Here is a 19445-nt window from a genome sequence, read left to right as displayed (position 1 = left end):
CACATGGCATTATGCCATTCTGTGATTTTAAAGCTTTTAGCCATTCTGAAATTATGGTGATACTTGGCCTTGTGCCTAATATTTATTACAGCTTATCAGCTGTTTTGTTGCACGCTGGGAGATACATATGTGACCGATGGTGTGACGGCTCGAGATACTTGATAAACAGTGCCAGTTTACCTGTTTGTCCAGTCCATTCATCCAGTATAGGTTACTTGGGCAACCCAAAATGAAAATTGATAAATTTAATGAAATAATGAATATAACAAGTACCAAATAAATAAGACTATAAATAATTATCGAAAATTTGTATGCATAAGACATCAATACATTCACTGCATATTTATTTCCTTTTAGTTCTTTTTATTTTATTATTTGCACCATTAAGCATTATTACTTAGCGCGTTGCTTTTTGCCACGCGTAGGTTCTGGAGAGACTGACAGAGAGCCCAGTAGACCACAGACTGGGTGAGGTCGTCCATAGTTCTGCATAGTATCCATGTCACCTTATAGACTTCAGTGCATTGGTAGGACACTAGGTCCCATTTTGGTATTTTGTAATCAAACTCTTATTTTCTCATGTATAATTGAGACTCTATATTTTGGTATTAATGTAAATAGTTGAAATTTGTGTTTATAAATGAAAAAGTGAGTATTTATTTATGATTTGTATATGATTATCATGTGAAATTAATGAATGAGAAGTAGAAGTATTGTTGAGAAATATTGAGACTTTGTTGATATAATGGAGTTTGGGAATGATTGAAAACGCATTGGAAGTGTTTTTCATAGGTTCCGAATAACTGTTTTCTCTATTTTTAGCCGGTACTCTGCCGGATTTTCTATAAAAATTTTGAAACCTCAAATAAATTTATAATTTCAATAAATGACTCAAATGAGATAAATTCAACAAATTGCACTTCATAACTATGAAAAAAATAAATTAAGGAAGAATATAAAAATGATTGAAATAAAATACAGTGTTTCGGTACACTGTGTGACATATCTTACTCGACTATAATGTAGACGGGTAAGGGGTGTCACAGGGCTACTTGACAGAATTGGAGGATGGACTAGATTCATCCAACTCCAATTCTCAGCTTATCAAGACACCATGCTTGAGTTCCTTGGGAGCTTTAGGGCCAATTTATGGCCCGCAGATAGAGAGGACAGGGGCAGGATCGAGTTTAGACTGTTGGGTATCAATTGGGTAATGGACATGGATGATTTTAACGCAATATTCAGCTTTGACAACTCCGTTTTTAAGAGATTTTGCAAAAGAGGATGATTTACAACAATATGGACTTCTGGCGCTCCATTGCACCGAACACTGATGTCTATAGCTCCAGGAAATCCAAATCCTTGGGTATCACCAGCCCCACTCTGAGGTATATGCACAGGCTAACCGCTCACACCATCATGGGCTGTGGTGATAGCTTGGGCGTGATAAATACCAACGAGCTTTTCTTTTTGTGGTGCATGGTCACCGACCAGCGTTGCAGCACCAGGTTCTTCTTATGCAACCTTCTGCGCTGCATATCCCACCAGCTTACGGGGCACATTATGCTTGGTGGCCTCATCACAACCATAACACTCCACTTTGACTTTGTTCCTGGGCATCACAGGCTGTGCTCCATCACCAATATTACCAAAATTGATCAAACCATCTGCATATCCATGGGGATATGTAAGAAGGTTAGGAACGCATGCTTCCTTATCGATGCAGAAGGGAATGTTATCCCTAGGCAGGAAGAAGCAAGGGAAGAGTCGAGTGAACCCTCACAAGCCCAGGAGGAAGCACAAGTGTCGTTCCACCATGAGTCACCCACTAGAGTTCCTCCACACACGCCACCACTTACAAAACCCCATCCTTGCATACCTTCAGCACATGGAGACCACATTTAATAATAGGATGCAAGTGCTCAAAGACAGCCTCTAAGAAGCTCACAACAAGCTCGATACGATAATTGAGAGGCTCGACGGAGAGGGACCATCATCACCATAAGAGACTTTCTAGAGTTAGGACTTTAGGATAGGTTCTTTCATGTAAAGCTTATATACTTTAGTCCTAAACTGTGCTTATAGGTCTCAAATCCTTGCTATTTTGTCTAAACTTTAAAAATCTTAATACATGATATGTTTTTTCATAACTTTTTGTGCTATCTATTAGTTTTGCATATTGTGTTGCCATTGAAGACAATGTCAGATTTGAGTTTGGGGGTACAGATGCATTTCATGCACTGCATTCATTACATTTCATTACATTGCTTTATTATATCTATATTATACTTGTGTATCAAAAATCCAGAAAATTTTACAAATTTTGAGAATTTCAAATGTTTTTAACTTAGAACTATAACCAAAAATATTAATAAGCTAATAATTGGACTCCATGGAATTGAGGAATGAATGTATCTAGATAGGCAAAAAGGGCTTTAATATGTTGTCTGTGAAAAACTTAAATCACCTTAGTGGAGCTAGACTAGTTAAACCCTTTCATAGCTATTAATCTGTCACATTGAACTTGTAAAATTAAGAGAAAATTTTTAAAATACAAGCAAACCTAAAAATGCCTCACTAGCTCTAGAACATGTCTCTTGGACCTATCGAGGTAAAATCCTAGCATATGCTTGACAAAGAGATGAGTAAGGTATTCTTTGATATAGCCTCACTAAGCCTTAACTATCCCCAATTAAAATATATACCCCTTGCAACCAACTTGAGCCTATATTTTTACCTATATAATTTTCCTTGTTTACCCACAAATATTCACCTAGCCCCTTGCCTAAACACTCACCTCACCCTTTTGAGGAATCCTAGTGTATAAAGGATAGGTACATCAAGTGTAAAAGAAAACATGTGGAAAAGGTGTGAAAACCAAGAAAAGTGCAAGTGTGCAATTAAAATCAAGGAAAAGTTTGCCTTTCTAACCCAATAAAAGTAATAAGTTTGGGGAAGAGGACAAAAAGGGACATACATAAAAAAAAAAAAAGGGAAGTTCCAAAATAAGTATGCTTAGCACTATAAAGAACCATTCTTCCCCACACAAAATCAGCAAAATAAACTTGTTATGCTTAGAACTTTATGCATGAAAGTTGTCCTCGTATTTGCATTCCTTAAAACCCATCATTGATAACCAAGTCATCATCCCTTAACCCCATTACAACCTTTTTAAAAAACCTTTTGATCTTTTGAAAGTGTATACTACATTAGTGGAGATAGGGAATTGAGATGTGCCTATGGAGTTGGAATTAAATCAAACTCACCAATATTCTTCAGTAGAGGCAAATTTGGGGAAAGTAAGTGTTTCTCAAGTCTATCTTGATAAAACAGGTTGTTTGTGACTTATTAATAGCCTTGCATAGAGGAATAATTAGTTGAAACACCATGAAGGGGGTGAAGCTTTAAACAGGCAACTATTGAAACCTTTATGCCTTGAAAGAGGGTAATTGGTATGAAGGATTGAAGGCATCCAATTGTATGCATATTGAATTTATGGTTATATTTCTTAGTTTTCCCCTGAAATGTATTCTAAAGAGGTTTTTATTTGCTTGAGAACAAGAAAAAGTTTGAGTTTGGAGGTATTTGATACACTTGTATTATATAGATGTTTTTAAGCACATTTGTACAGCATTTCATAGCATTTAGATAAGTAATTTCATGCATAATCGTCAAATTTATTAACTTTTATAAAATTCATTACTCTGTACTAAATTCTATGTTTTCTGCATATTTTCAGGTGTTTTGAGAAAATTCCAAAGCATAGGAGTAAAGAAAGAAGCTTGGAAAAACTCAAGAAGAAGGGCATTGCTGCTGATACATAGTACACAGGTCGTGTAAACATAACATAAACCTATGTAACCTACTGCCAGGAGATAACCAATGAAGTCAAAAAGGAGTCACAGTACACAGGCCGTGTAACACGGCCCGTGTAAACAGCAGAGACTCGTGTACTTTATTACTTGTTAGTGATCCGTGCACTTGCTAGATTGTAAAACCAGCAAACATGGCCTTCCATGAAAAAAGAGATAGCTAACTTTGTGTCTACATGTGAAGTGCATCAGAGGGTGAAGTTAGAGCATAAAAAATCGGTAGGGATACTTAACCCATTGCCTATTCCAAAATGGAAATGGGAACATGTGGCTAAGAACTTTGTTGTGGGGTTGTTAGTAGCCTCTGATAGACATGACTCATATGGGTAATAGTGAACAAGTTGACTAAAACTGCTCTTTTCATCCCTATAAGAGCTAATTATTTTATGGATAAGTTAGCTCAGGTGTATGTTGTGACACCTCTTACCCGTCTACAGTGTAGCCGAGCAAGTTATGCCACTCAGTGTGCCGGAGCACCAATTTATGTTTCTATTACAATTTATCCCTTTTAATTCATTTATTTTTCAATTTTTGATAGATCTGAATTTTTCCGCAAATTTTATAGAAAATCCGGCAGAGTACCGGCTGTAAATTGGAAAAACAGTTCTTCTGAACCTGTTTAAAAACACTTCCAATATAATTTCCAAATCCAAACTCCATTATACACATTCAAGTCAATCTCAAAATCTCAATCTCAAATCACAACAATATTTTCGGAAATTTTTCTTTTCACTTCATTACTGGAAGCACATTCATAATATTTCTTAACATAATATACAGAAAATTTCAATAATATGAAATTTCATATGTTTACATCATCAATAATTTCAAGAGTTTATAGTACAATCCCAAAACTAATACAAAATATAAAATACAAAATACAAAATGCTACCCAAAATCCTAATGTCCTACCATATGCACTGCAGAGATGAGGTGACTCTGGACTCCAGATGTAGCTCTGAAGGCTCACCCTGTTTGATGTCTGCTGGACTCCCCAGCTAGATCTCCAGTACCTGCGCGTGGCAAAAGCGACGTGCTAAGCAATTCTGCTTAGTGGTGACAATATAAAATAAAATAAATTAAAATAAACATAATTATGCAGAATGTATGTTAACATTTTTTGGTAAACTTAATTCCTGATTTTTTTTTGTAGTATTATTTGATTCAAATTTGGTAAAAATTTATTATCATTGCTCGAGTAACCCATACTAGTTGACTAGACTGGATAAACGGGTAAACTGGCACTGGGTACTAAGTATCTCGAACCATCACACCATCGGTCATATTGTGTCTCCGGTAGGCAATGTAGCCTAATAAGTCAGATAATTATCGTGGTTAAAACCCAAATATGTAACACCCCTAAGTTCTGAGTGCGTTCATTGCTCCATGACCTAGGATGCCTAGAACCACACTTCAATGAGAGTGAGGAGACATAAAATAATGAAATACAAGAAAAGAAAGTACAAGAAAAACAAAGGAAAAATGATAGCAAAGAAATGTGATCAAGTTAAACGAAATGAAACCTAGCGATGGGTGACGAAGTCATGGCGTGGACCGTTGACTAGGAACCGAAAACATTTTAGGACTTAAATAGAACCTTGTTGAAGAATAAATCTCATTAGAAAGATCAAAGAAAAATTAAATAATTAGTACAAAGAAAAGTGAGAAATCGATAAACAGACAAAACCCAGATACTAAAAATCTGAATGCCGGCATTATGGTCATTTGACATCCCGAAGTGTCTTTTGACCTAAATGTCCATTAAAAATAAATAATATTACACTTAGAAAATGAAATGAAAAATTAATTTGGTGGTACATAAAGTAAATAGCCAAAAATGGAGTGAAAAATGTGTAAATAACACATTTAAGCATTATTATATAATTAAATGAGTAAGTGGACCACTAAAGGATTAAATTAAACATAAAATGTGGCTGATGTAAGTCCACTAAACCCATCAGAATGTTCATCTTCCTCATTTCATAAACATTGCCGAATTGAAGAAAATGGGAACCACCATGGCCATTTTTCATGCAAGCTCATCTAACCACTCATTTCACTTCTAATCACTTGAGTTCCTTCATCAAAAATGGTCTACACATCACAAGGAAGATATTGATACCAAATTTGAGAAGTTTGGTGAAGGTTTAGCAAGTTACAATCAAAGGTAAGTTTACATTTTTGAGAATTCCTTTGTTAAACTTTATGTTCATGTAATGGGTGTTAGTTTGGTGAAGGAAATTTTAAAGTTTAAATAGTTATTGAGATAGCCATTTTTGGACAGCCATGGGGTCACGATTTAATGATTTATTATGCATATAATTGATGACAAATAATGTTGATCTTGGTGATTTAATATCCTAGTGAATTATTTCACATATATATGGTGATTTATGCACTTGGATGGGAATTGGTAAATTGTAGGGCACTTTGATGTTGAAGGACAATTTTCGGCAGCTTGGGAACACTTGAGTAAATGTATGTATTCATGGAAGTGTAGGCAGAATATTGACCTAGAAGGATTGATGGATATGTATGTAGATTGATATTGTAAAGTGTATGTAAGATTTGTAATGGTTAGGTGGGTATGTAATGGTACTTAGAATTTGTAAATGTGAATTATATTTGGTGTGTTGAGGGTAATTGTAATCTGCCCAAAGTAATGTTAATGTAAAGTAGAATATGCTTTTGGTAATGTACCAAAACAGATTGGTAGGGAAGTGAACAAATTGCAAGGTAAATGTGTGTGATTGATGTGTGTTAAGCAAAGTAACCAAGGGCAGTGTACATTTTAGCTAATAAGTTTAAATGTGTAACCTCAATTGGTATGAGACCAATTGGAGGTGGAACTAGGCACAAAATGTGCCAACTTTCATTGAGAAAACATACCAAAATTCTGCTTGCAAGGTGACCTAAAAAAATGACCAATTCGGATTAGGTGCAATTAGGACCTGAAAATTGACCAATTGGGCAGCAGTGAGTGTTTAGGCCATAACTCACTCAAAACAGGTCCAATTGACCTGAAATTTTAACCAAGAATAGTTAAGACCCATACCTACAAGTCTTATGAAGACACCAAAGCCCAGAAATGACCATAAGCAAGTCAAACAACTTGCACAAGTTCGGGTCCAAAAACTGGCCGAACCAGAATTGACCAATTTGACCTAAAATTGACCTAAAATGATACCATTTGACCAGCAATAGTATAATGACCATAACTTGGTCTACTTAACTCGGATTGACCTGAAATTTTGCCCCGCGTGCAATAAGACATAGATCTACAAGTTTGTAGTTTTGACCAAAACCCGAAAATCGGAACTAGGTCGTCCCAAACTAGTATCCAAATCCGAGAATTTGCAATAAAATGCAAGAAAAAGCGCAATATACATAGAATTGAGTTTGAACCTAAAACCCTATCGCATATTAATGACACCAAAACCTAATTTACCTAAAACTATATTAGGTGATTAAGCAAATAAAGGAATTGTTTATCGAACATTATCGTTAGAGGAAACACTTCAAATTGTGTTTCCAACAAGGACTCAAAGAAAAGGGAAAGAAATCGGTCAAGACGAGACAAATAGTTTGTGCACATTTCTTTAGAAATTTTCAATTGAAATGAATTATGACTATTTGTATATTATTGTTTTAAATTGTGTTTGTCTATTTCTCTTGAATTTTCCAATTGAAATAAATATTGACTATTTGTATATTATTGTTTTAAATTGTGGAAATGTGTTTGATGGACTTATTGATTGAAAAACATTGTGAATAAAATTGTTTGAATGATATTGATGGATACTTATTGATTGAAAAGCACTATAAATGGTTTTGTGGAAATTGAAGTGAATTGTGAATGAAATTATAACTTTGGAAATTTATTGGATTCTTACGGATCATTTGAATAAAATGTTTGGAATTGTTTTGACTCACAATTGGCATGACATCGATACTGTTCCTCTCCATGTGTGGTGATTCCTCTGACTTCCTCGAGTATGGATGAGTACTCATTATATAGCTAGCTTCCTCCTCATTGATTTATTATTGGGGTGAGTATGTCTTGAATTGTTGATTGGCAACATTGTATTTTTGATTGAATTGTTATTGATTTGCAAACGATATTATTCAGCTTATTTGATCGAATTGTATTGATTTTAAACGATATTATTTTATTTGATCAAATTTGATCAAATTGTAAACTATTTGACTAAATTGAATTTTGATAATTTTAAGTATCCACTATTGATATGATTTATGAATTGTGAATTAAAATTGTATTTGGTTAATGTTAAAATTCAAATTGTACTTGAAGTTGTAAATTTATTATGAGTTATTTGACTTATAAAAATTGTAGAATTGAGTTGAGAAATGTGTTCTATTGAGAAAATAATGGCACCTTGCACCAAAGTCTTTAACACTATAGAGGGTAGGTGACAAAAACTCAAATAACATAGCCAAAGGCTATTATGTCACAGAATGGCATGGGAAGCCATGAAACACAGAATGGCATGAAGCCATATGCAGTACTACTAACAGAACTCTATTGGCATGCCAACCTATCCAAACCAATCACATTAGGCCTACAAGGGCATTTAACACTTTTAATTTATGCAATTCTTTGGAATTGAAATTTTATGGTTACTATTCATTTCATTGGTCAATCAAAATGTTGACTTTTGCATTGACAATAGATATATTAGTTTAAATATCATCAACATACCACATTTTGCATTTAAAACATGTTGGTGTTGGTTACCAATACCATTTATAAGCTTAATGTTAATTAATTTTACATTTTCATAGTTTTCATACTTGTCTTTCATTAGTCATTTTGCAGGGAATTTGGCAAACTGATCAACATGAAAGTGGTGTTCCTTATTTTGTCTAATTGCATTTCCTTTTGAATCACTCCATTTGGAGTTTTGTAACCTGCTATGGCCCAAAACTACAACTGCATTGAAAGTTTTTCCGCACTCACTAACCAAATCTATAGTGTTAGGAACAGTGACTGCAACTCACCTTTTGAATATGTTATGGTCATAATTTGTGTTAGGTTTCTTCACGAAAGTTGTTGGTCTATATCTCAGCTTGTAAGGCAATCTTTTGGTCCACTTAGGTTAGTTTTCTGGGCATGGTTTATTCATCAAAGTTGTGCCATTATGTGTCTAGTTTCATGTCTAATTGGCCTTGCACCAATTAGACCACTAATTAGTTATATTTTCTGCCCAAACCTCTGGACTCATGTCCACCTCATGCAGTCACCAAGGGCAGCCACACCAAACCCAAATCCCATTACTCAACACACTTCATTTTTTACTTAAACAGAACCAAATGGTCACTAATTGACCATTAAAACCTATTTTCATCATCACATGGTCAAAGTCCCATTTTTCCACCCTAAACCCTAACTCAAACATTACAACCCATGCATTTTCATTTCATTTCATCAATCCACTTAGGAGATACATATTGTGGGCAGCCATACAAGCATGTTAACTCCATAAAACTCATCACAAGCATACCCTACCAAGGCTGCCAAAATTTAAGGGTTAGCATACCAATGGTATTTCATCAATTTTCTTTGTCATTTACACTCATTCTTAGTCCTTACACATGGATTTAAAGTGAAAGAACAAGGTTAGGTCACTAACCTCTATGAAGTGAGATTTCCCACTTGTTAGGGTTGCTCTTTTCGTTTTCTTTTTATTCCCAAAAGAATCACCAAGATGCAAGAACACTTTTTTGTGTTGGGAGTATAGGGTTTAGTGGGGTAGAGAAAAGGAAAAAAGCTTGGAAATGGGTGGCTATGGAGGAGGGTTCAAGAAGAAGAAGAAAGAGAGAGATCTGATTTTTGTTCATTTCAGCCCATTTTGTCGCTTTTAAGTTTAGTGAATGGTGATTGGTGGAGGCATTGTAATGACATAAGCATGAATTCCAAATTTCCTTTCTTTTCTTTTTTTCTTTCTTTTCTATTTTTAATTTAATTTTTAGCAATATTTATTCATATTTTAGATCATAATAATTATTTACTTAACTGGACAAGTCGGTCAAAAATCATCTCTCCAACGAAAAAATGACAAAATGCCCTCCGCTTGGCTTAACAAGCTAAAATTGTCTATACCGATTGAAAAATTTTTCTAAGCTTTTCTTGGCAAAATTATTTTCTAATGCCATAAGAACCTCTAATGACCCTTCTCTGAGTCCCAAAATTATTTTATAATTTTTTCCCAGGTCTAGGGCTCCTAGTTGCGATAACGCAACTTCCCACTAGGTTACCATCGCTAGAGGCAATCGCTCATTTAACTAGTTGTATTTATTTCAAAATTTTTCAATTTTTCTTATTAATATTTGAGTTAATTATGGTTCCTCACGTTAGTTTAAATATTTTTCGACATTCTAAGCTGTCAGGACCATGTCAGTCAGGAGCGATGGGGAATTGTACGGAGTAGCTAAAGTGAGGATGTTACATATGTTGTAGAAATAGTGAGGTTACATGGAGCTCCAATAACAATAATATCAAACAAGAGACCATAGTTCACCTCAAGGTTTTAGCATCATCTCCAAAATGAAATGGGCATCCAATTGGATTTCAGCATAGCATTTCATCCTCAGACAAATAGACAGTCAGAAAGAACCATACAGACTATAAAGGATATGCTAAGGATGTGTGTACTCGACTTTGAAGGATCATGAAAGAAGTATCTTCCATTAGTTGAGTTTGCAAACAACAACTATCACTCTAGCATTAGAATGGCACCATGTGAAGCTCTGTATGGAAGAAAATGCAAGTATCCAGTATGTTGGGAAGAAGTTAGAGAGCGAGCTCTAGTAGGCACTGAATTGGTGGAAATCACCAATCAGGCAATGCCTTTGATCAATGCAAGGTTAAAGGCAACAGATAGTAAACAGAAGAGTTATGCTGATCTTCGTAGAAAAGAAGTAGTTTTCCAGGAAGGCAACATAGTACTTCTAAAGGTATCTCTTATAAAAGGTATAATCCAATTTCGAAAAAAGGGTAAACTAGCTCCAAAGTACATAGGATTGTATGAAATACTACATAAGGTTAGGATTGTATTATACAAGATAGCCTTGCCACTGGAGATGGAGAGAATCCATCCAATTTTTCATTTTCTATGCTATAAAAGTTTGTGTTAGATTCGAAAAAGGTTATAGCCAAGCTAGACATGGAAATTTCAGAAGATTTTTATTAGTTGAGTAGCCTGTCCAGATTGTAAACACACATATCAAAAGGTTAAAAAACAAAGAGATACCAATGGTTAAAGTCTTATGAAGTCATCACAATATGGAAGAATACATATTGGAGACTTGTGACTCCATGTTACAATAATATTCTCACCTATTTCAAGTATGTTCTAAAGTTGTTTAACATTCGGGGACGAATGTTTCTAAAGGGGGAAGAATGCAACATCCACCTTTTTTCGATGCTAGAGTTTCTGCTGCTAATGGAAATTTTTTTGTAAAACTTAGGGTTTCATAGATGGTGAAAATAGTAATAAGTGTTTGGCTTTGTTTTAAGTGTAATGTTAAAAGAGCTTTAAATGTTTGAAATTACAAGTTAATTATAAGGTTTCTTTTTCAAGCAATATGAACTTCAACAACTGAAAGCCCTTTAACAAGCCAAGGGTATATAAACTTTAATAGACGAAAATTTGAAGAGAAACTTCAAATTCTCACCTAAACAGGTACTCTTTTACCTTTGTCTTCCTTCCCTTTTTCTTCCTTTTTTCCTAATTGGATTTCTAACTTAAAGGATCTTTTGGATTGTTTTTCTTTTCTTGCATGCAAGCACCTATGAAGTATTAAGGCAAGATCTTTATATGAAAGGGAATTGAGTGATTGGGGGAAATGTTAAGTTTATAAACATGGTTGGCTAATCAAACTTGAGATGTAGGATTCTCTCCATCCAATTTTTTTTTTTTCCTTTTTCTTTCTTTTTTACCTTGATTTGTTAGTTTTTAGCTTGAGAAGCTTATTTTAAAGAAATGTTATGGGTGCATGTTTAGTTAGATGTTTATGAATTTTGATTTGGTACACGTATGTATAGGGAGAGTCCATGGGTTAATATTAGCGATTCTCATGTGATGGATTAAAGTTGTATAAGTCTCCATTCAATTTTTTTTTTCCTTTTTCTTTCTTTTTTACCTTGATTTGTTAGTTTTTAACTTGAGAAGCTTGTTTTAAAGAAATGTTATGGGTGCATGTTTAGTTAGATGTTTATGGATTTTGATTTGGTACATGTATGTATAGGGAGAGTCCATGGGTTAATATTAGCGGTTCTCAATCATGTGATGGATTAAAGTTGTATAAGTTGAAATTTAATTTATCTTTTTGTTGTAAGTGGGATGAAAATTTTGAGCAATCTTGGGATTGTTTGAGTTTTAGATGCATGTAGCATCTTTGATTGTTTTTTAGTAAATTGATGATTTAGATATGGTTTAGTATGGTTAAATGATGTTTTAGAGCAAAAGAATGTAGTTTTTATGGGTTTTGGCAAGTTTGGACAATTACTGAGTCGAATTGGGAATTTTAGAAATTCCTAGGTTCAATTATCAAAAATTATTATTTCAGCAGCCAAAGTGTTTACTACTTCTCGAGAGCACTTGAGGTTCACGACTTTGGGAGCCAAAGTTCCCTACGTCGATAGCCAAAGTTCCCTACTTTGGTAGCCAAAGTTCCCTACTTGCTTTCGCTTGCCTTATTTTCCTTTTGGTTTCAGGGCTTTAAAACTTGTTTTTAGACCTCAAATGGATCTAGAATAAACTATATTAAGTGTATATAGAGTTTTAAAAGTTCGGATAACTCATTAGAATTCATCTTTTATAAAATTAGATGTGAGAAACAGGAAAGGTTATAATTAAGGAAATAGCGACCGTTTGTGTTTTAGTGTTTGATATGCTATAAGAGGTGAGTAAAACTAAACCTAATAAATGCTAATCTTTTTATTTAATTATAATGAGACTCATAGCCATTCACATGCATCATTTCATGATATTATTATTTTGAATGTATATAGAACACGAATATATTACATTATTGCATAATTAATTATTGATGCTTGATAAATGTTGGATGACCCATTGATTTCCCCTATGATATTAATATGTTATGATAATGTATGATATGATGTGGTAAGACCAATTGAGGCCTAATGAGCCCTTTGCTCACTATTTATGATAGAGGAAGTCCTAAGGAGCTTCTTTATGAGCCAGGCAAATTGGTTTTGGGAAATCACTGGTGACAAGTCTATCTTATATAAATTGTTTGTGTTGTGTAAGATTATGTGACTATTGCATTGCATATATATGAATTGAATAACATGACAAATGAAAATCTGTTAGTTTACTCATAAGCTTCCCAAAGCTTACCCCTTTCCCTTAACTCCAAGTGAAGTGTTGTAGGAATAGAGATATCTACGAGAAAGGATAGCAAGAAGCTAAGGTCTAGTAAGTTTTATATGTATGATTTGAGGTTTTAAGTGGACATGTAATTATTAACTATTAGATGGTATGCATCTTTTAATGACACCATCATTGTATCTCTTGTAGAGTAGAGGCACTTCCCAAGTATAATCCCTTATGTCATGAAAGAACTTTTTCTTTTGTTGGTAGGACATGTTTGGTGGTAGCACTCTACACACAAGGTAATTTACTATGTTAGCAGACCATGGGGGTTGAGATATAGATATGAGGTTCTCATCTGGCAATGAGTCAGCTATGGGTAGCTCATCTATGATGCTTCCCCTTTCTACTAACATCAGCTTAGAGAGGTGATCAGCCACTACATTCTCAATTCCCTTCTTATCCTTGATTTATAAGTCAAATTCCTATAAAACAAGTATCCACCAGATCATCCTTAGTTTATCTTCCTTATTGTTCAAGAGGTACCGAAGAGCTGCATGGTTTGTGTATATAATGACTTTTGATCGAACTAGGTAGGATATAAACTTGTCAATTGCAAACACAACAGCCAGAAACTCCCTTTTTGTAGTTACATAGTTGACCTGTACATCATCATGCATTCTGTTTGCATAGTAGATAGCATAAACTTTTTTATCTTTTCTTTACCCAAGTACTGCTCTTATTACATAGTCACTTACATAGCACATGATCTCTAATTATAACTCCCAGTTTGAAGGTTGCATTAGTAGCACATATATGAGAGCTTCTTTTATCCTATAAAATGAATCAAAGCAACTTTCATCAAAGTCAAAAGGCAAATCTTGAGTTAACAAGTGTGTTAATGGCTTAGCTATCTAGGAAATGTCTTTGATTAATCTTCTATAAAAGCCTGCATGTCCCAAAAAGCTTTACACTCCTTTTACTGATGTTGGTGATGGCATTTTCTATAATTTTGATCTTTGCCTTGTCCACTTCGATCCCTCTTTCTGATACTAGATGACCAAGCGCTATGCATTCTCTTACCATGAAATGGCATTTCTCTTAGTTAAGTACTAGGTTTGATTGCTCACATCTTTGTAATACTTTAGAAAGGTTAGTTAAACACTCATCAAAAGTAGTGCTATAAATAGAGAAATCATCCATAAATACTTCTATAATATTCTTAATAAAGTCAGAGACATCATGCATCTTTGAAAAGTAGCATGGGCATTGCATAGACTCCTATAGGTAATAGTGCCATAGGGACAAGTAAAAGTGGTCTTTTCCTAGTCTTCTAGGTGAATTGAGATTTGGAAAAATCTTGAATATCCATCTAAGTAGCAAAAATGGGAATGCTTGGCTAGTCTCTCAAGCATTTGGTCAATAAAGAGGATAGGAAAATGGTCCTTCTAGGTGGCACTATTTAATTTTATATAATCAATGCACATTTGCTAACCAGTGACAGCTTTAGTGGGGATTAGCTCATTATTTTTATTTTATAATAGTCATCTCACCTTTTTTAGGCACTACTTACACTAGACTAACCCAATTACTATCAGAGATAGGGTAAATAACACCAATATCTAATAGTTTTATAACTTCTTTCTTTATAACTTCTTTCATGTTTGGGCCTTCTTTTATGTTCTATGGTGGGTTTATTGTTCTCTTCCATAGGTATTCTATACATACAAATAGATGGACTAATTCCCTTAAGGTCATCAATTGTGTACCCAATGATCTTCCTATGAGTTCTTAATTCTCTTGAAAGTTTTTCCTCTTCTAACTTAGTTAGACTAGCATTTATAATCACATGATAAGTTGAATTTGAGCCAAAAAATGCATACCTGAGAATGGAAGGAAGAGGTTTTAGCTCTATTTCTAGTGTAGCCTTTTTTGGTTCTTCCATGAGAGGAGTTTGTTCCAACTCCTCCACTTGAAGTGCTTGAGCCATTTGTAGTGGTGGGTTAGCTTCTAAGGTTTGTGCACAAGCTACAATTTCTTAGTTTTCATCTCTATAGTACTACTGCACATAAGACATGCTTCAAGATGATCTTCTAGATATCTCTTATTGAACTCCTCTTCTATTAGCTCATCAATAATATCAACCCCTAAGCATTTGTCTATGTCTGGCTTATGTTTCATTGCTTAAAATAGGTTAAATTCTACTTCTTCCTCTCCCACTTTGAGAGTCAACCACCCATTTTTAACATCAGTGATCACTCTGGCAGTTGCTAAGAAAGGTCTTTCCAAGATTATGAGAATCTGAACATCTTCCTCCATTTCCAGAACAATAAAGTCAACTAGTATAAAGAATTTGCTAACTTTTATGGGGATGTTCTCCAGGATGCTTATTAGATATTTGACAGATCTGTCTGCCAGTTGCAATGAGATTATAATTCGTTTAAGCTCTCTAACATTCAGCTTTTTACAGATAGATAGGGGTATCAGACTGACACTTGCTCCCAAGTCACAAACGGGCCTTGTCAATATTTATGTTGCCAATTGGACAAGGTATGGAGAAGCTTCTAGGATCCTTGAGCTTTGGAGGTAGCTTATTTTGCAATATGGCACCACATTCCTTTGTAAGAGCTACTGTCTCATAGTTATCTAGCTTTCTTTTGTTTAAAATGATCTCCTTTAGGAACTTTAAATAGGATGGCATTTGAGATAGAGCTTCAGTGAATGGAATGTTTGTGTAAAGTTTCTGCAAAACTTTCGAAAACTTTCCAAACTGCTTGTCCAATTTAACTTTCTGAAACCTTGGAGGAAAAGGCAATGGTTATTAATAACGCTTTGGTAGCTCCTTCTTCTTTTCCTCTTTCTCCTCTTTATCTTTATTAGCTTCTTTGTATTCACCCTTTAGTTAGTTTTCAGATTCATGAAAAGTTTCTTTTGTTATCTCTTGCTTTCCTTTTGGTTGTTGGTCCTCTAAAGTTCTACCACTCCTTAAGGTAACTACCATTGTTCTTTTGGGTTCATCTCTAATTGACTAGATAATTTACCAATGGCTTTGATTGAAAAATTGGCTTGCTGAGCAATTTGGTTCTCAAACATTTTGTTGTAAGTATCCAATTGGTCCATTCCAAAAGTAAGCTATTTGATCATCTCATTCTGCTGCTGTTGAGCTACTAAGAAGCTTTCCATCATGGATTCCATAGTCATATTAGGTTCAGACTATTGAGGTTGAGGGGGTAGTGGTAGTTGAGCTACATTCTATCCTCTATTCTGAAAATCTAGTATTGCTAGTTTGCATCCTTATTGTCTATTGATGGGCTGGTTCTACTAATTCAACCATGAGAAGTTAGGTTAATTCCTCCATCTAGGGTTGTATGTATTAGAATAAGGATTGTTAACTATCCTCTGGTTAAAATTTCCACTATTGTTCACATAGTTCATTTGTTCTATGGATGGCTCACTGAAGTTGTTGCATTCTAAGCTTAGGTGGCCTCCTCCACAATGGTTGCAGACATGGTTGCTTGTCCTTATTGCATTGGCTTGCATTCTGTCAAACCTTCTTGAAAGCTGATCAAATTGAGCATTGATCATGCTGAGGACATCTAGTTCTAGAATTTCAGCTGTTCTCCTCATGTCTCCTCTTTCATTCGACCATTTGAAGTTGTGATATGCCACTCTCTCTCCAAAAGTTCAAGAGCTTAAACGATCGATTTTTCCAGTAGATCTCCACCAACTGCTGAATCTACTATGCTCCTTATGGATGGTAGTAAACCATTGTAGAAGTTCTGGATTAGGAGCAAGTCCTCAATGCCATGGTATAAGCACTCCCTCTGTAGGTCTTTGTACCCTTTCCATGCATCATAGAGTGATTCATTGCCTTTCTGCCTGAAGGTGTTCAGCTCTATTCTCAATTTAGCAGTCTTCATAGGTGGGAAGTATCTTGCTAAAAAGGTCTATGAAAGATTAGCCCAATTAGTGAATGATCCTACAAGTTGAAAAATGCTTTGTCCCTTAGAGAGAATGGGAATGCTCTAAGTCTAATAGCATCCTCAAAAACACCATTCATCTTAAATGTATCGCATAGAACAAGAAAGTATTAGAGGCGATTATGTGGATGTTCTATAGGTGACCCTCCAAATTGAGTTTATTGAATTATCTGAAGCCATGCCAATTTAAGTTCAAAATTATTGGCCTTACCTATCAGCTTGGTGACACTCGGTTGGAATCCTTGAATAGTTGGGCTCTATAGTCCCTCAAGGGTTTTGGCCTATTATTTGCTGCAATGGTTGAAGTTTCAGCTTCTTGTTGCTTCTTTCCCCTCTTGATGGCTCTTAGAGTTCTATCTATTTTGAGATCCAATTCAAGTATCTCTTCTTCCGATCTAGTTTTGGTTATAAACTAAACAGAAATCTGAAAAAGAAATAAAATGTCTAATAAAAATTAAAAATAAAGAAAAATGTCTAGATACCTATATTACTTATCATCTAATATCAGCAAAATTTCTCTACAATAGCGCTACAAACTTGTTATATGGTTAACCCCCACAAGTGCACAGATCGTGAACAAGTAAAAAAGTAGTAAATAGAGTATCGTTTCCACAAGAAATTTGTGAGTATCATATTAAATAGCAGATTTTAGCTATCTAGACTACCGAATATAATGATGATGAGAATTAAAACTAAAATTAACTAAAACTAATGATAATAATAGAAGCAAAGCAATAAAATAAACTTAAAAAAGCAATTAATGAAAATAATTTTAGGATTAGGGGTTCACAGAGCAACATATTACAGATATAATCTCTCCTATTCGATAAATTGAAAAATTATTACTTTGATAGAAATTAATCCTAAGATATATCTTAAGTCATCTCTCAAGACACTTATAGTGTATTCTAATTAACTTGAACTCTACTTTTGTGGCAATCAATCTTAATTAAAATCCTTTAAGTTCTTTAATTAATTATGAAACTCTACAGAGAATCTCATCCTATCTCTAAATCAGAAAATTCTAGGTTCAAAATCCTAATTTTCTAATTTTAATCTTCACCTTTCAGTCCTTATATTAATATCTTATATCATGACTAGGTGGGTACTAACACATAGTATGCATTAAGAACATAGAAGATTGAATCAAATTACAAAATCCAAATTTATTAGATAAAATTAATGTAGATCCATAACAAAATTAAATGTGCTATATCCCTAATCCTAGAATTAAGAAAACTACTCACTCATTGTGAGTTTAACAATCAATATAAAAATAAAGTAAATGGACATAAATAATTGAAGAAATAAAAACTAAGGAAATCAGAATGAAGATCTGCAACCTCGAACTTTTGAAACTTTAGCTGTGAATCCCTTCTTAGAGACTTAGAGTGAATCTCTCCAAATTGCTAGAAAACTAGGGTTGCGATATAAAAATAGCTATATTTGGCTTGTTTCTATCTTCTATATTTATATTTGACATCCAAAACCTTGTTTCAGAATCCTAAAAGCCTTAGAAGTTTGTTCAGGTTATACGAAATAGAGTTGGAGTTGAGCAGGTCACTTTTCTAGTGCATTTTGCATGGGCATGTGGTACTACATGTGGCAAGCTATGTAAGTCTATGGACTACCTTAAAACTTCAAATTTTAGGTGTAATAGAAAGTTACACAGGGTCAGGCAGGTACACAGGTGCCAGTACACGGGCAGTGTAATTTGGTTCCTGTAGCAGCAAGTTACACGGGCCATGTTCCTTAGTACACTGGCCATGTACTTTGTACAACAGTCCAATTTGAGTTTTATGACTTCCAAACCTATTTAAATGTCTTCTAGGCCTTAGAAATATACCAAAACACCTGATAAAATACCAAAACAAGAAATTAAAAAAATTAAACTATGGCAACCAAAAATACAAAAAAAATAAGGAAACTAACTAAAAACTATGCAATTAACTACCTAAATGTAATGAAATATAATATAAAAGTTTCTTAAAATACATATATAATATAAGTGTATCATTAGATATCGTGCTTGGCTTTAGTGCATTGTCAGTATGTAATATGCAAGAATATAATAGTCTGTGTGATTGCCTTCATCTCTAAGTACTCTTTGATAATTATATATGAATGGATGAATTACACTTTAGCATTCTATGAATGTTATGAGAATGTTCAAATTTCTAAACCACGTTAAACAAAATGTTTTATGCTATGATAGAAAAGCTAAAGTGTAGTTG

Source organism: Hevea brasiliensis, chromosome 5 (genome assembly GCF_030052815.1).
Source record: "Hevea brasiliensis isolate MT/VB/25A 57/8 chromosome 5, ASM3005281v1, whole genome shotgun sequence".
In the NCBI taxonomy this organism is placed as follows: domain Eukaryota; kingdom Viridiplantae; phylum Streptophyta; class Magnoliopsida; order Malpighiales; family Euphorbiaceae; genus Hevea; species Hevea brasiliensis.
This window is presented reverse-complemented; position numbering follows the sequence as displayed.